The sequence below is a fragment of the Eurosta solidaginis genome, chromosome 3 (assembly GCF_040869045.1).
Source record: "Eurosta solidaginis isolate ZX-2024a chromosome 3, ASM4086904v1, whole genome shotgun sequence".
NCBI lineage: Eukaryota > Metazoa > Arthropoda > Insecta > Diptera > Tephritidae > Eurosta > Eurosta solidaginis.
The window spans coordinates 150640359-150658677 of NC_090321.1; the positions used below are offsets into that span (position 1 = coordinate 150640359).

At 38.7% G+C, this 18319-nt stretch overlaps 1 protein-coding gene and 1 pseudogene across 8 annotated transcripts in view; one reads left to right on the forward strand and one right to left on the reverse strand.

Annotated features, from left to right (window-relative positions):
- The window catches only part of LOC137244361 (homeobox protein 2-like), a 664619-nt gene that overhangs the window by 624532 nt on the left and 21768 nt on the right, over nucleotides 1-18319 (reverse strand). The window lies entirely within an intron of this gene.
- Nucleotides 8647-10086, forward strand: LOC137246684 (transmembrane protein 135-like; annotated as a pseudogene).

Below are 18319 nucleotides of genomic sequence, written 5' to 3' on the forward strand. Positions count from 1 at the left end.
AAATATTCCGTGCTAGGTAGGGTTTCCTTTTCCACTTTTAATAAAATTTCAAAATAAAATTACAAATTACAAAGTGACTCTTTATATTAAACAGTGCAAGTGATTTTTTGCTCGTGAAGTGAGAAGTCTTATTTTGTGCGAAAATAGACAAAAGGCGCTTAACGCAGTTATATAAAGTTTGTGCAACATGCCTTGTGACTATCCGGAACAATCCCTCACCAGCGGTAAGATTTTCCGGACACAGCTCAAGATAGCACAACACTGCTTTAAAAGGTTAACATAACCTCAAACACCGCTTTGCGCCACTTTTCTTTTTTCACATTTGCAGGATTTATCTGAAAAATTCATTTAATCCACAGCACAAAAATTCCATTTGTTAAGGTTACTTATTCAGAAACCTGTAAATTTAATTTAGGCGCACATTTAATTAAATAAAATTTTTTCTCACATGCAAATCACTTGCACTTATTTACACGGGCAATACGTTTGCAATTTAGTTTGGTGCTATAGTACAAAGTGCACTTAGTTACATACACATATATTGTTGGTTATTGTTTGGGTGGCCAAAAGGCGTATTTCTTGTTCAATTTTTTAAAATTGAATTATTTTTATTTTTCACTTGCGGCAATACACAAATCAGTTTTGACTGATCTATTTTGGGTGATATAAAGACACTAATCACTTTAAAGTCCTAATACAGTCCTTGGTTAGGCTCTCTAAAAGTCCATAACGAGCGTTTATATATTGTTTCACTAACACCACTTTTTCACTAGCCATTACTTATTGGCTTACACAATTTGTTAACACAGCTGCATTAGCACTAATCTTTGACAAATACGTGGCTGCGCGCCGTTTCCACCACGCATTTGTTCATTCCCTCAAACTACTAGCTTTCTTGCAAGCTTCGAGGCCACTTCACCGAGAAATCTCTCTCGAATACATTCCTTCATTCCAGTTCATTTTCAATCAGGGCTCTCTGCAAAGGCAATTAATTAATTAATATTTAAATAAATTTTCATTTAACACAATGGATACCTATATACGCCAAGCAGAGGCAGTGACTGAGTTTGAAAATGACTATCATGATATGTCCCCTTCAGACCATACAAAACACACCCTCTTAGTCCAAAAGGAGGAGTTGAAATCGCTATGGGAGAAGGCGAAGCAGACATATGAGGAACTCTTGAGCTCCTCAGAACTGGAGGCAAAAGAGCTGTCGGCCATCAAAAAGGAAGCACAAAATTGCATACTTCAGCTTTCTCAAGTGCCAGGCAGCGATGGCTGAACTTTCGGAAAAACTTGAGAAAGCCGAAAAGAAAGAAGAAAGCTCAGGAGACAGGGAATATCGCGTGCGCCTGCCACTGTGTGATACGGACATTTTCAAAGGAGATCACCTTTCTTGGCCTTCATTTAGAGACATGTTCACTGCTATATATATACGTAACAAAAACCTCGAAGCAGTAGAAAAATTATATTATTTAAACCAAAAGACTCAAGGTGAGGCCAAAGAGATAGTTGGGCGATGTCCTTTAACGAAAGACGGTTTCGAAACAGCGTGGAAAAATCTTTGTGATAGATACGAAAATAAACGTATCTTAGTACACGCCCAATTAAAAATTCTTTTTAGTTTGAAAGCAGTTGAGAGTGAATGCGGTAGCTCTATAAAGAAACTGCAACGTGAAATAAATAATTGCATCTCTGCGCTCCAATGTCATCATATAGACATATCCAACTGGGATGCTATTATAACATATCTATGTTCCAGAAATCTGCCAGAAACCACACTGGCACTCTGGGAACAAACAATTGAAAACAAAACGGAAATTTCAAAATGGACTGATCTGAGAGGGGATACAGCTTCCAAAACCTCAAAGCCACAAGTATCTCGTTCGACAACAGATACATCGGCTAAAAAATTAAGTTCCTATCAGGCAAGTGCAAGTGTAGCCAAACCTACGCGTAAGATGTGCAAAAGTCCTGCACATCGAATTTCAAAGTGTGAAAAGTTCTTACGTTTAACACCCAATAAACGGTTTGAACAAATTAAGAGCAGCCGTGGGTGTATAAACTGCCTTTCTGCTGGCCATTCGGTGACAAAGTGCACCAGTCAAATGAACTGTGCCACATGTCATTTAAGACATCATACGCTGCTTCATATTTCGAATCAGCCAAAACCAACAAATACTTCTGACACTATCGGAGCATCTACCTCACGGGAAGCTCAAATACGACGCAATGCTGAAAGAGAAAACGCTCCGATTAATAATGTGAACTCATGTTTCGCAAACACAAATAAAGGGGTATTACTAGGGACAGCTCAGGTCAATATTCGTTTTAATGGTGTTGACTATTCGGCGAGAGCCCTAATAGACTCGGGATCTGAATGCTCATTCATTACCGAGAAACTAAAGCGCAGAATTAATCTGCCATCCAAACACCTGCATGCCCAAGTTTCGGGCATCAATAATACAATGTCTGCACAAGTAAAAGAAGCGTGCAACATACAACTGCGGTCACCAACAGACCCATTAATCGAGATCAATACGATCATGCTGGTTTTACCACAATTAACAGGGAATCTTCCAACTTGCCAAATAAACGCAATGACTAGGCAAGCATTCCCTGACTTAGTACTGGCTGACAAAAGATTCTTTTTCAATGAGCCAGTCGACTTAATTCTGGGCGGAGACATATACCCCCAAAATTTGCTAGGCGGTATTAGGAAGGACGTGCTAAACACATTAATAGCACAGGAAACGGTGTTCGGCTGGATTTTGACAGGCCGGACAGATGCGGTTGATACAAATAAGACCTTAGTTTCATATTTCAATGAGGTCACTTTAGATAAACAATTGGCGGCTTTTTGGGAGATAGAGGAAATTCCAAAGAAAAGGAGCATCAATAACGATGACACTTACTGCGAGGAGCTATACAAGTCTCCAACAGTTCGGAACAACGATGGCAAATACGTAGTCTCCTTACCCTTTAGGAAAGAGTTTAACTTAGGCCCCTCATTAAGAAGTGCGTGCTCTCAATTCTATCGCAACGAGACACGACTTGCGAAAAACCCAGTCCTTCAAACGGAATACAATAGAGTTGTATCCGAATATGAAACTTTAGGGCACATGAAACAAATAGGCAATATTTCGCCAGACTCAAATGACTGTTACTTCCTACCTCACCATGCTGTTATAAAGGAGGGAAGTACAACGACAAAAGTCAGAGTCGTATTTAATGCATCTTGTCCTACCACTAATGGCAAAAGTCTAAATGATGCCTTATATCCAGGTCCGATTCTTCAATCCGACCTGACAATTCTTATACTACGTTGGCGGCTGTTCAAATACGTATTTAACAGCGACATAGAGAAAATATATCGCCAAATATGGGTCAATGAAGACCAAACAAAATATCAGCGAATCGTATTTCGCAAATGCCCCGAAAACCCAATTAACATTTACGAATTGAAAACAGTAACCTTTGGTGTTAATTGTGCTCCGTATCTTGCGATTCGGACGCTGCACCAACTGGCTGATGACGTGGAGACATCGCATCCAATGGCAGCAGATATCCTGCGACATTGCATGTACGTTGATGACGTACTCGCCGGTGGACACATCATCGAAATTGCAATCAAGGCAAGGGACGAGATATCATCGGCATTGCAATCGGCAGGTTTCCCATTGCGAAAATGGACGTCCAACTGCAAGAAAATTCTACAGGGTATACCGAAGCAACACTTATTAAGCGAGGATTTTCGTGAGTTTGAAGACACCAGCATGGTAAAAGCACTCGGTATCAGATGGAACGCTCATTTCGACTACTTCTACTTTGCAGCGAAACCATTTGATAATAACTCTACTGTAACAAAAAGGTCAATACTTTCTGCGATCGCAAAACTTTTCGACCCTCTTGGCTGGCTGGCACCAGTCGTAATTGTAGCCAAAATAATAATGCAAAATATTTGGTTGGAAGGGACAGGTTGGGACGAAGAAGTATCACCAACTACTCTAGATCGTTGGACCGCATTTATGCAAAATTACGGAAAAATCAACGATATCCGCATACCGCGATGGGTTCGTTTTACTCCAAAGGACAGCGTCGAAATACACGGATTCAGCGATGCTTCGGAAAAAGCATATGCCGCCACTGTTTTCCTGAGGGTACAAACGAAGGATCAAGTCTTCACCAACTTGCTGATGGCCGAGACGAGCGTAGCCCCGGTCAAAACTATATCATTGCCACAATTAGAACTATGCGGCGCAGTCCTACTTTCAGAAATGATAGAGTCGGCCATAGAAAATATGCAAATTTCCAATATTAAAGTAACCCTTTGGACAGATTCGACTATAGTACTGGCATGGATCCGAAAACCACCATGTTCGTGGTCAACGTTTGTGGCACATCGAATAACGAAAATCATCGACAAAGTTGGAGACAAAGTATGGCGGCATGTAGACTCTGCGTCAAACCCTGCAGATTTGGCGAGCAGAGGCCTCCTCGCTTCGGATCTAATCGACAGTTCTTTGTGGTGGCAGGGACCTTCTTGGTTACAAGAAGACAACGAAAATTGGCCAACATAAGAAGAAGATTACAATACGAATATGGAGGAAAAGAGGGTGAAAGTTCATGCAACTTCGGTCAAAAATAACTTTGATATTCTGGATAGGTTTTCCGATTTACCAAGGGCTTTGCGGGTTATATCCTATATTCTTCGGTTTTTTCAGAATACGCAACCAACAACTAAAGCCTCCTTTAAAAGGGATTCTCATTCGATAGCTCCTGATGAAATAGAAAAGACAACACGAAGATTGATAACAATATGCCAGAGGCAACATTATCAAGAAGAGTACGCAAATTTGAAGTCAGGAAAACTACTAAATGGGAAGAGTGAGATTTTACCCCTGAACCCATATATAGATAAAGAAGGCATCATTCGAACTGGGGGGCGGACTGCGGCATCCAAAGACATGTCCCATAACGAAAGTCATCCTATTATTCTTCCTTATACTTGCAGGCTATCCAGACTTATAGTTCAATCCTCTCATGAGGCCACCCTGCATGGAGGGAACCAGCTGATGCTACGTTATATCCGCACTTAGTACTGGATCCCACGCGTTAAAGTCATGATAAGGTCGGTTATCCACAACTGTAAGGTCTGTACTATTTACAGGAAGCGGACACAAACGCAACTTATGGGGATCCTTCCGAAAAAGCGCACCACCTTCACTAGGGCCTTCACTAACACTGGGGTAGATTTCGCGGGACCATTCGATATAAAATCCTACCGAGGGAGGGGATGTCGAATTTCAAAAGGATACGTTTGCCTGTTTGTCTGCTTTTCGACGAAAGCCATCCATCTAGAAGCGACAAACGACCTTAGTACCGGGTCCTTCCTAGCTGCCTTCGCCAGATGTGTATTCAGGCGAGGCTGTCCGAAAAACGTTTACTCCGACAATGGTACTAACTTTGTCGGAGCTTCTCGATCTTTACGATCCGAGTGTAAAGCATTTCTGCGTGAAGCAAGGGACGGAACGTTGACTAAATATAGCCATCACATTATAGAATGGCATTTTATACCGCCAAGCGCTCCTCGCATGGGAGGTTTGTGGGAAGCGGGGGTAAAAAGTTTTAAGACCCACTTTAAAAAGATCGCGTCCGATCATAAATATACTCTCGAAGAGTTTACAACCCTCTTATGTCGAATTGAGGCCTGCCTCAACTCGAGACCTCTAAGTCCCTCATCCAACGACCCTTCCGAACTGGAGCCGCTTACTCCAGGCCATTTTCTCGTAGGTGGGCATCTTTTAGCTCCACCTGAACTCGACTGTAGTGAAAACCCTGCCTCCATTGTAAACCGATGGCAAGAGATGAAAGCCCTTCATCAGACCTTTTGCAAAAGATGGAAATCGGAATATCTCACCGAGATCCAAAAACGGTATAAATGGAAACATCCACAATCCAACTTAAAACCCGGGGACCTAGTCGTCATCAAGGAGGATAATCTGCAACCAAACGAGTGGAGAATGGGGAGAATCGTCAACACACACCCAGGTTCCGATAACTGTGTACGAGTTGTTGACGTCAATACAATTAAGGGACAAATTAGCAGACCAATCGCTAAACTGGTACTACCTCCGGCCAACGACAACGAAAATGAACTTCAATAGTCCACACTCTTTTATCCCAAATAACCCAGCTCTCCTTCACCCCGAACGAGGCCAACACACCGATATCCCGCTCTCGTTCCCCGGAACGAGGCCAACATACCCTAACGCAGATTCACTATCTGCCACAGAATCCGCAATTAAATTAGCAGTTAAATCCTCAAAGAAATTTATTCATATCGTCACCAGAATATCCAGCGAATCAAAAAATATTCAAATATAAATAAAGTCGAAAATTAAGAAAATAAACCGCACAATATTCCACTTCCTCAAACCCTAGAAATTCCACTGCGAATTCTGCTAACAATATCCACCTTCTGTTTTCCTATCATATCCCAATTTTAAGAATGAACTGGAAAGGTAAATTTCAATATATATGAGATTCGTCGTTAAAATCTGAAAACTCAAAGGGTTTGCGTAAATTCCAAATAAATAGCTCGAAACAATCGAATTTCTCACGAGAATGATTACAAATAAATTAACTTGTCCTCTTGTCAAAAAAAACATTAGCTTAAATAACGAACATTTGTCAACAGCCCCAAAAAGTATTACATTTTTTTCACATTTTTACCCCAGACATCATTCTGTGAAAATTGTAAGCAAAACAAAAACGAACCATGGTTTATGATTACAAACAATCAAAAGCTGCCAGAGCAAACTGTCATCGAACGTGTCGTTAACTCGGACACACTCATACCATCAGAGACGAATCAAAAACTTATTACTTTTGCAATTGAATCTCTATCCCATAAATACATTACACCCAGAATTTATCATAACGCCTCTAATAATAACTCAATACCCAACACGACAATATCGAAATTTCATACCAAATAGGGAACTAATCAAATTGAATCCCTGGCAAATCGTTTTAGAAACATGTCAAGCATTCCTTGGCAATTTAGAAATGGAACCAATAGCTACTAGTAAATATTTCGTGAATTGATAAAAGCTATGTTGGTTTGGAATTTTAACCAAAAATACACTATATCAAATTTTGTTTCAAAACCCCCCTATGTGAGCATAAATTCAATGCATTTTGACATAAGATGGAGTCAATGAAAGGCATTCTGAGATAGGGCGACAGAAGGGTTAAGCTTTTGTGCCGTCCTGCTACACAGGGAGTATCCAAATTTTCTGAAAACTCCCTTACGTTAAGTATTAATGGAAGTGTTCCCATTGCCCAAATTCTTAGCAGAGGTGAATGTTCCGGAAATAAGAAATGAATAAGTTAACATGCGCAAATGTACTCATATTTCGTTAGGGAGTATCTACTATTTACTAATGACATATTTACGTGAATCGGTTTACTGGTCGAGTTTCCGACGTTGAACTATGAATTTTGAATCGGTTTAGGTTTCGTATGCTCATAGGTTTATGCAAGTGCGCGATTCCTAGGTGTCCGTGCTTTTCATAAAACCTATGTTCAGCCACACTAATAGATCGTTGCATGGTAATACATTCATCAAAAAATTAAATAAGTGTGCTAAGGAATTATTCAGTTCAATACATATCGGGTATTAGTAAACTGATCGCTTTCCACTTGTAATACTAATATTCTTTCAAAAAACCGCAACGCACGAAGCAAGCGGCACAAGATTTGTCTTTGCATGTAACTCGGCTGATACCAATGATAAGAAAGGCGAGGTCGTGGTAGTAAAATGTTTAATCAATGGCAATGTTTTGAATACAATGAAACGTATATTAAGTACCCTATTGCAATAATTTTCGCACATTGCTACCATCAAATGACACCACTGTAGTGGAAATAACAGCGTGTACTTTGGTAAAACTAGCTAACTTACTTGGATCGAAGGGTGTGGAGTCGATTGATTAGATATAAAGCATGCCCTTGAAATGTTCAGTGGTGATTGACAAAGTATCGTCGCTCGGTTCAGTTCATATGCATCATGATGGTCAACATGGTGGTACGCATAAGTTTTCGTCGGCCACCATATTAGAAACAGCCTCCTCACGTTCTATCCTAAAAGAAAATTGCATAAATATTTGCGTCAATGGGCTCGAACAACGCATTCCAAAATCACCTTATGTTCAGCAAGCACTACTCCAAATACTATCACGTCCGGCTGCCTTCAACCGTGAGGTATTTGTACAAATACTGATAACAGTGTAGCAAAACCACGGTACAGCAGTCATAATAATAATGAATATAGAATGTAAACGAATACAGCTGTTTAAATTGTTCCCCGCTACTATCTATCATTAGTTTAGTAATTATCACTAGAAATATATTTCAACATTGATTTGGTATGTTTGAACTGAATACCTTCGGTTGCCTTCAATACCTCCCCTATAAAACTTTTCGCAATGTGTATAGTCGTACCACCTAATATTGCTTATAGCCAAGATGATTAAGTTAGTGTACTGCCAGTGCTTCTTCGTATGTAGTGCCACCAACCATAAATACGACCACTTCTTGTGGTGTTTATCAACAAAATAACAAAAAGTATTGTACTTTGTACGGATAAAAAATGTTTTTATCAAGTAAAATGTGCAACAAAATAGTTCAAAATTATTGCTGGGCGTTTTCATAAGTTTGTGAATGAAGATTGTGGGGCTAATAAACGTAGTAAATGTGAGTGGTGTGCGCTTTGATTTATGTGGCCGGAGGCATATTTACTGGGTGCAGCGTGTGCCAAAACAGCCCAACAGCAAACAAAATAAAAACAAAAAAAAGCTTTAATTTTGTCACTCGCAACTCCGGCTACTTGTAAAAATGACGAACGCACAAAGCCGCTTTCTGACAACAGTCTCCGGCACCCGTAAAGAATTCACACATCCATGGACAGATAGCTGCGCAAATGCGTCGGCTGGTTTATTGCTTTCAGCCATACCATATACCTTACGAGTTTACACAATGGTGTATGTGCTTTCACTTATTATGCGGCATCGTATACCAAGTCTAGCCCTCAAAAGAACATCTCTTGGTATATTACAATCATAGGCTTTCCTCGTCACAAATGCCTACACATTCATTTTGATTAATTGCCTTATGCGTAAAATTATTGGTCATTATTATCATGCTACCATAGCTTTTGTACCAGGTTTTCTCTGCAGCTTTGCATCAATATTAATCAATTGGCTATATGTAGCCAATTTGGCCACCGAAGTCCTCTGGAAGATGGGCATAGCACGCGGTTATGTACGCTCAATACCACAGGGACAAACGTTAATTTTTGGTATTAGCATATCAGCTTTGTTGTATTTGTATCTTTTGGTTTTACATAAAGGTACATGTAAAGACTCGCTATTTAATGTTTTACGTTTCTTCGTGGATAAAGCGGAAGAAGGTCCAATTGTTATGAATTTAACAACAAAGCCAGGATCAACGTCAACGAAAAATTTACCTGATGCGACAACGATACACACGTCCAACAGTAATATAGTACGTTCACATCCGCCACTCGATTTTCGAAGTATAAATGTAATTGTGCAGCTTTATAGTCGCTTCTTTGAGGCGGTGAAGAGTAAACCTCCATCATGCCCACATCGTGATAATTGTTGGCGTTATGCTTTTGTAGGTGGTATTAAACTTTTTGCTGGTGGTTCAGGTCCGCAAATGGGACTGAGAATAGTATTAAACTTGAGAAGAATTTTACAATTCAAATTGGATGTGCGAAAACCCTTTTTCGATAAGGATACATTAAAGTTGGGCATATTTCTAGGATGTTTCTCTTCTGTGTATAGGGGTGTTTCCTACACATTACGACATAGTTTCGGAAGAGATGACCCACGCTTTGCCATTCCGGCGGTTTTACTTGGCAGTATAGCTTTTAGTATTTATCTCGATGTGACGGTGGCGATATATGTAATGTGGAAAGCATTGCAAATATTGTACAACTTAGGCATCGATAGAGGAGTTTTGCCTCACGTAAACAATTTCACGATATATCTGTAATACGTTCATCGGCTATAATTTTACGTATACGCTGAAGTTGTTGCGAATGTTCAGCTTTACATGCAACCTCTTGCTCCACGTCGGATACTTCAAAGAGGCTTCGCTTTGCAGTGAGCGCTGATAATTCTCCCATTACGCAAAGATGTTTTTGTACAGTACCAGACATTTTCTTAAATTGTGGATAGGTTTCGATGAAATTTTTCATGTCGGCAAGTAGCTGTACATGCTGTTGGTCTTATGAATACTACACATTTCGAATTTTTCATGCGCTCATTAGAGCGCCCGGAATCAAGGCGTTCAAATAGATACACTTCACGTGGCAACATGTCTGATTGACTAAGCGCCATTGATAATGCTAGTCGTATCTTTGGATCAGTACGTACTTTGCCATCAATTTTAATGAGACGCTGCATCAGAATTTTGGTCACCTCAGCCCCACTGAGGGCGTACTTGATTTCTCAAGAAAATCATTAAGGGCAATAATTCGCGCAATTTATGTGGACCACTTGACGGTCAAGGAGCAAATACGCCTCCCAATTTGTCTAACATCCATGCCTTTGGGGCGGCTAAACGCTTCAAATACCTCTTGGGACCTCGCGCCTTTCATTAGAAGGACACATCTTGTTTATCGCGTAAAATTTCGCTTCCCAGCTTTATTTAAAACATTGGAAAGAAATCCTGAAAATAAAAATACAAAATTAGTTAATAAAGAGTAAGATTACGCAGTTTAGTACCTATACTCACCGCGTGTTTTATATGAATGACATTTTTTTTTCATACAGGTAGTGAGAAATTGTAGAAAACGTCAAAATCTCTACATTTAATGCCTGACTGTCAATGATTATTGCAATATTAACGTTAGGCCTCATGCGCAAGCATCTCGCGCACTACACGTCATGCACTACACGCCGCACTACATGTCATTCACTACACGTCATGCACTACACGCCGCACTCCACGTCACGCACTACACGTCAGGCATTGCATGCCGCACGACATATCGAGCACAACACGCCACACATGTCGTTTATTACATATCTCGACCAATCATTCATTTGGTCGAGATTTAAAATACTTAATTCCACGGATCTCAACATTATCGACAATACACGTCAAAAATAATGTTGAATGGTGGAAGTGCAACTCTGTAATACCTTTTCAGCCAGGTTTTGAACCGTTCCGTGTGGTGGCAGGCCACTTGTTGTGAAAACAAAGTTCACCACAAATCAAAAATAAATCTTTAGGACTACTTTGGCGACATCTACCGACATAAAACAAATTATAAAATGTACTAAAGGCGCTAAAGCAACAACCACATCGCTTGGATGCGTGCTAAATCCGTTTTTTCTTCCTTTCTTTGCGCGCACAAGTATTTACTTATGGCCTTTAATTTTTTTTCAATTAAATTTTATTTCAATAAAATGTTTTTTTTCTTCTGCGAAAATATGTTAGAGATAATATTGTTTTGTTTACGCCACCCAAACAACATTCCGCCAACCTCAATTTGGGCATGATCAATGATACCAATATTCTTTCAGATCATGACCCGTTACCAAACCTTATTGGCCAAGTCAGAGGGAGGGGCAAAACGTTTCGACGTTGCTTGCCAGCTCTGCGGCAGGGATCATAGCCTTAGGATCTGTGCCGAATATCGAAAAAAATCCCCAGAAGAGAGGTTGCCGGCAGTACTTCTGCATAAGTACTGTCCAAACTGTCTGTCGCCTTTCCACCGCGTGGACAAATGTAACAGCAAGTATCGCTGCAAGAGGTGCCAAGAGAAGCACCACACCACGCTTCATTTAGATGAGCGTCGACCGGTAAGCGACGAGACGACCACAAACGGCGAAGACAACACGTCCGACGATGCGTTGTCGATCAACCTCTCGGGGCCGGCTAAATCCTGGGCTCAGCAGGTGGAGGAAGAGGAAATGGAGGAAGAGAGAGCGCAAATGGAGGAAGAGCGAGCAAAAACGGAGACAAGACCGTCAACGGTAAATCATGGGACGCACAGTTTCCGGCCGCTGTTACAGCATGAAAGAAGCGCGGCGAAAGCAAACAAACCTCGAAACCAACAAAATAATTGGCGGCACCGTGAGGTCGGACCCCATCGAAACTCAGCTAAATCGTCCAAACTCGCAAGGCAGCATCGGCGAAAGAAATCGACGCCATACTCTCTTGAAGCCCAACGTACAATGAAGCTAACGCGACACGCCGGAAGGCTTCCGGACAGGGCGGCTGCTCCAGGCTACACCATCGCCCATCATGCGGCCTTTCGTGCCCATTGCGCCGACGGCCATCGTACGAATCGAATCGCGTGGGCATTTACACCTGGTTCGGGCCATTATTGATCCCTGCGCCACCAGCACGATCGTCGATGCGGAGCTGGTACGCGACTTACAATTGGAGCGCCAAGGGCATGGACAATGCACCCTCATACTGCGCGGCAAATTCGGAGCGTCGACACGCATAACAACCCAAGCAGCCGTCGTCGAAAGCCATTTCCGTTTGAGTCCACCGTCCAATGTGGACCCCAAGATTGCCGCGCCCTTTGAGTTCATGCGGCTGGCTGATCCGCAATTCTACCGCTCATCACCGATACGGCTTACACTCGGCGCTGACATTTACGCCGAAATGATGGTGAGCGGTACACCGGAATCGACAGTTGGCGGTCTCCTAACCCAACCGACCGTGTTCGGGTTGGTGGTCTCGGGAGCCTGCCAAATATAAATATCCCACTTTCACGCCTCACACATGCGCCATCTTATATATATTTAAGTAAATATGCACGGAATTTAAAACCACGTACGTATATCTAATAACTTCTTTTCTTTTTCTACAGGAGAGCGAAACGTGAGGTCAACCATCTGGCGTGCAGTGCTTACAGTCCGCATCTGCACTGCCTTCTTTCATTACACCGCCTTACTGGACGCGCGATCACGTGGCATCCCCTTTTTTTTAATGTTTTCTTTGTTGCTTACGGCAAGGGGCCGGTATGTTTAGGCCACAGGCCTAAATATATCTCCCCTCCCTCGTAACATAATTTTCTTAGTTATTTTCCTTCGTTTACTACCACCCACATATGCTTGTGATCACTAATACACACAGGCATGTGTGAGTGGTAGTACGCATGTATCTTAGACTTTTACCGCTGTGAGCCCGCGGTATAGCAACTTTGTTGCCGGGAAACCCAACGAAGGAGCTGTATCTCGGGTTCATCGGCTCATGTCGCAAAGAGGCTCGTCCTCTTTGAATCCAGCAGCCATCAAAGGTACACGTAATCGCCCGTTCACGTAAGTTGCCAATTTCATAAAATATATTTAATAATTTCCGAAAATATATTTAATATTTTCATTTTCACAACATCTGTTAAAATCTTCCTTAACACTTGTTGTATTTATATACATTGAATAAAAAAAACACTGTGAATTATTTTTTTATTAATACGAAACCTTTTTGGTGTTTTTATTTTCTCCCCTTTTTTTCGCCTTAACTAATCTTTAACAAATACGTGGGTGCGCGCCGTTGCCACCACGCATTTGTTCAACCTGATATATACTTACTTAGTTCAATAATACCTAGTACATATGTACTTAATTCATGAATACCGACTTTATACTTAATGAATAAATATCTAATTCATGTTTACCTAATTCGAGAATACTTAATTAAACTTACGGAATTCATTTAAACCTTATTCATACTAACGTAATTCGAGAATTCTTAATTCATATTTAATTAGTTCGTGAATGTCTAATTAATGTTTACGTTAGTAATAAATACCTAGTTCATTCTTATTTAATTCAGGAATATCTAATTCATACTTACTTAATTTAGGAATACCTATTTCATACTTAATTCGTAAATACATAATTCACAAAATACCTAATTCATACTTAATTCGCAAATGCCCAATCTACAAAATACCTAATTCGCTAATAAGAAACCTTTTTGCAATGAATAAATATAAGTAGTTTTTTTATTAGTAATTAGAGGACAGAAAGCATATTTAAGTAGCGTGATCGTGAAGTCACCTATGCCGACTATTATCTCAAATTTTTCTATGCCTACTATTTGTTTATTGATTAACATTGCACTAAGCTGGAACAATAGCAGTAAATACCGCTAGTCCTAGTTCAACACTAGTTCAAGGTTAACGAGACTTTTTGAGATGAGCTTGATGTTGACTGCAGCAGAAAAAGTCAGTCTTTTGCCGGCACTTGAATTGAAAACGTTTTTTTTTAAAGAAAAAAAAATAAAACCTTGATATGTTGGTGGGAAAGGTTTAAAAAGATTTTTCAAACAAAAAAGTAAAAATGTGAAATCCATAGTGCCAGTGTTGCTGTTTGTGAAATACTTATTTTTATTTCTTTTCTTACAAAAAAAAAAATCTTTGTTTAAATTTTGCTAAAATGTTGCTAAGTGCAATTTCTTAAGTCTTGCAATCTATTAATGTATTCCGAAAAATAAGTAGCGACAGACATTTCTTTCCTTAACCGGATTATAAAAATTTATAAGTATAAATTAATTTAAATAAAAAAAAATTTCACTTACAAAAAAAAAAAAAAAAACAAAAAAAAAAAAAAAGAATTTATAATACGATATTTAAGAAGCCCTTAATTATATTATGTTTTATCGAGTTCTGAAACGATCACGAAGGAAACAAAGCACTGTGCAAGCATTAATGTTAGCAGAAGAAAAATAAATAAGTAAATACCTTATTAGGTAAAAATAAAAATAGAAATGTAGAGACAATAAATATATGTAATACATATTCATAAAATACAAAGAACAAAAAAATAAAAGGAATTGTATTAAGTAAGAAGTTGCAAGATGACAAGTTTTAAGTTTTAGAAGTTAGAAAAAAAAGAAAGAGCAATGTAATGTAAAATATTCGCAATATTTCATTGCATAGTTCGAGGCAATTTGCCTGGTGTGCTTTTGGGCATGCCTATGAGAGTGTGTGTTTGAAAAAGGTAACTTGTTTACCTACGTAATTAAAAAAAGAAATCACATATAAGTTGTTCCGATAGTACTAGTCGAACCTCCTCGACCGTGATTACCTTTTTAAACGCTTTTATTTAGCTTGAGTTGACAGGCTGCACGGCCGTTGTGAATGAATCTTGTAATTAAAATTTAAGTAACTTCCCGATAAGCTACAAGCTTGAAACTTGGAATGTAGTTCAGAACCCGATGACAATGCTATAATAAGAAAAAAACGCCACTAGGTGGCGCAAGAATCGAGATATTCGCAAAAGACGCGCGATCACGTGGCATCCCCTTTTTTTTAATGTTTTCTTTGTTGCTTACGGCAAGGGGCCGGTATGTTTAGGCCACAGGCCTAAATATATCTCCCCTCCCTCGTAACATAATTTTCTTAGTTATTTTCCTTCGTTTACTACCACCCACATATGCTTGTGATCACTAATACACACAGGCATGTGTGAGTGGTAGTACGCATGTATCTTAGACTTTTACCGCTGTGAGCCCGCGGTATAGCAACTTTGTTGCCGGGAAACCCAACGAAGGAGCTGTATCTCGGGTTCATCGGCTCATGTCGCAAAGAGGCTCGTCCTCTTTGAATCCAGCAGCCATCAAAGGTACACGTAATCGCCCGTTCACGTAAGTTGTCAATTTCATAAAATATATTTAATAATTTCCGAAAATATATTTAATATTTTCATTTTCACAACATCTGTTAAAATCTTCCTTAACACTTGTTGTATTTATATACATTGAATAAAAAATCACTGTGAATTATTTTTTTATTAATACGAAACCTTTTTGGTGTTTTTATTTTCTCCCCTTTTTTTCGCCTTAACTAATCTTTAACAAATACGTGGGTGCGCGCCGTTGCCACCACGCATTTGTTCAACCTGATATATACTTACTTAGTTCAATAATACCTAGTACATATGTACTTAATTCATGAATACCGACTTTATACTTAATGAATAAATATCTAATTCATGTTTACCTAATTCGAGAATACTTAATTAAACTTACGGAATTCATTTAAACCTTATTCATACTAACGTAATTCGAGAATTCTTAATTCATATTTAATTAGTTCGTGAATGTCTAATTAATGTTTACGTTAGTAATAAATACCTAGTTCATTCTTATTTAATTCAGGAATATCTAATTCATACTTACTTAATTTAGGAATACCTATTTCATACTTAATTCGTAAATACATAATTCACAAAATACCTAATTCATACTTAATTCGCAAATGCCCAATCTACAAAATACCTAATTCGCTAATAAGAAACCTTTTTGCAATGAATAAATATAAGTAGTTTTTTTATTAGTAATTAGAGGACAGAAAGCATATTTAAGTAGCGTGATCGTGAAGTCACCTATGCCGACTATTATCTCAAATTCTTCTATGCCTACTATTTGTTTATTGATTAACATTGCACTAAGCTGGAACAATAGCAGTAAATACCGCTAGTCCTAGTTCAACACTAGTTCAAGGTTAACGAGACTTTTTGAGATGAGCTTGATGTTGACTGCAGCAGAAAAAGTCAGTCTTTTGCCGGCACTTGAATTGAAAACGTTTTTTTTAAAGAAAAAAAATAAAACCTTGATATGTTGGTGGGAAAGGTTTAAAAAGATTTTTCAAACAAAAAAGTAAAAATGTGAAATCCATAGTGCCAGTGTTGCTGTTTGTGAAATACTTATTTTTATTTCTTTTCTTACAAAAAAAAAAATCTTTGTTTAAATTTTGCTAAAATGTTGCTAAGTGCAATTTCTTAAGTCTTGCAATCTATTAATGTATTCCGAAAAATAAGTAGCGACAGACATTTCTTTCCTTAACCGGATTATAAAAATTTATAAGTATAAATTAATTTAAATAAAAAAAAATTTCACTTACAAAAAAAAAAAAAAAAACAAAAAAAAAAAAAGAATTTATAATACGATATTTAAGAAGCCCTTAATTATATTATGTTTTATTGAGTTCTGAAACGATCACGAAGGAAACAAAGCACTGTGCAAGCATTAATGTTAGCAGAAGAAAAATAAATAAGTAAATACCTTATTAGGTAAAAATAAAAATAGAAATGTAGAGACAATAAATATATGTAATACATATTCATAAAATACAAAGAACAAAAAAATAAAAGGAATTGTATTAAGTAAGAAGTTGCAAGATGACAAGTTTTAAGTTTTAGAAGTTAGAAAAAAAAGAAAGAGCAATGTAATGTAAAATATTCGCAATATTTCATTGCATAGTTCGAGGCAATTTGCCTGGTGTGCTTTTGGGCATGCCTATGAGAGTGTGTGTTTGAAAAAGGTAACTTGTTTACCTACGTAATTAAAAAAAGAAATCACATATAAGTTGTTCCGATAGTACTAGTCGAACCTCCTCGACCGTGATTACCTTTTTAAACGCTTTTATTTAGCTTGAGTTGACAGGCTGCACGGCCGTTGTGAATGAATCTTGTAATTAAAATTTAAGTAATTTCCCGATAAGCTACAAGCTTGAAACTTGGAATGTAGTTCAGAACCCGATGACAATGCTATAATAAGAAAAAAACGCCGCTAGGTGGCGCAAGAATCGAGATATTCGCAAAATACGCATTTGTGGTTCGATTTGGCTCATATTTGGAACACATAATACAGCAAGATTAGAAATCCACCTGTGAAAAAAATCGCCGCTAGGTGGTGCATGGATCGAGATATTCACAAAACTCGTATTTGTGGTCCGATTTGGCTCATATTTGAAACACATAATACATGCAAGAATAGAAAGCGACCTGTGAAAAAATCGCCGCTAGGTGGTGCATGGATCGAGATATTCACAAAACTCGTATTTGTGGTCCGATTTGGCTCATATTTGAAACACATAATACATGCAAGAATAGAAAGCGACCTGTGAAAAAAATTGCCGCTAGGTGGTGCATGGATCGAGATATTCACAAAACTCGTATTTGTGGTCCGATTTGGCTCATATTTGAAACACATAATACATGCAAGAATAGAAAGCGATCTATGATGCCCGATTTGGCTCATATTTGGAACAAATATTGCATACAGTCCGGTAGAAGTGACATCAAAATATTTTGGAGTTGGAGGAGGGACAAGCATACGTGGCGCAGAGTCGAGTAAAGTCTTTGGAAGGATTATGTATTGAGGACTTAGGTTGTAACAAATTTTCAGGAAAAAGTCCTTGTAATAATGAGTCACTAAATGAACTAAATAGAATGAGAAATAATAGGCAATTAAATAA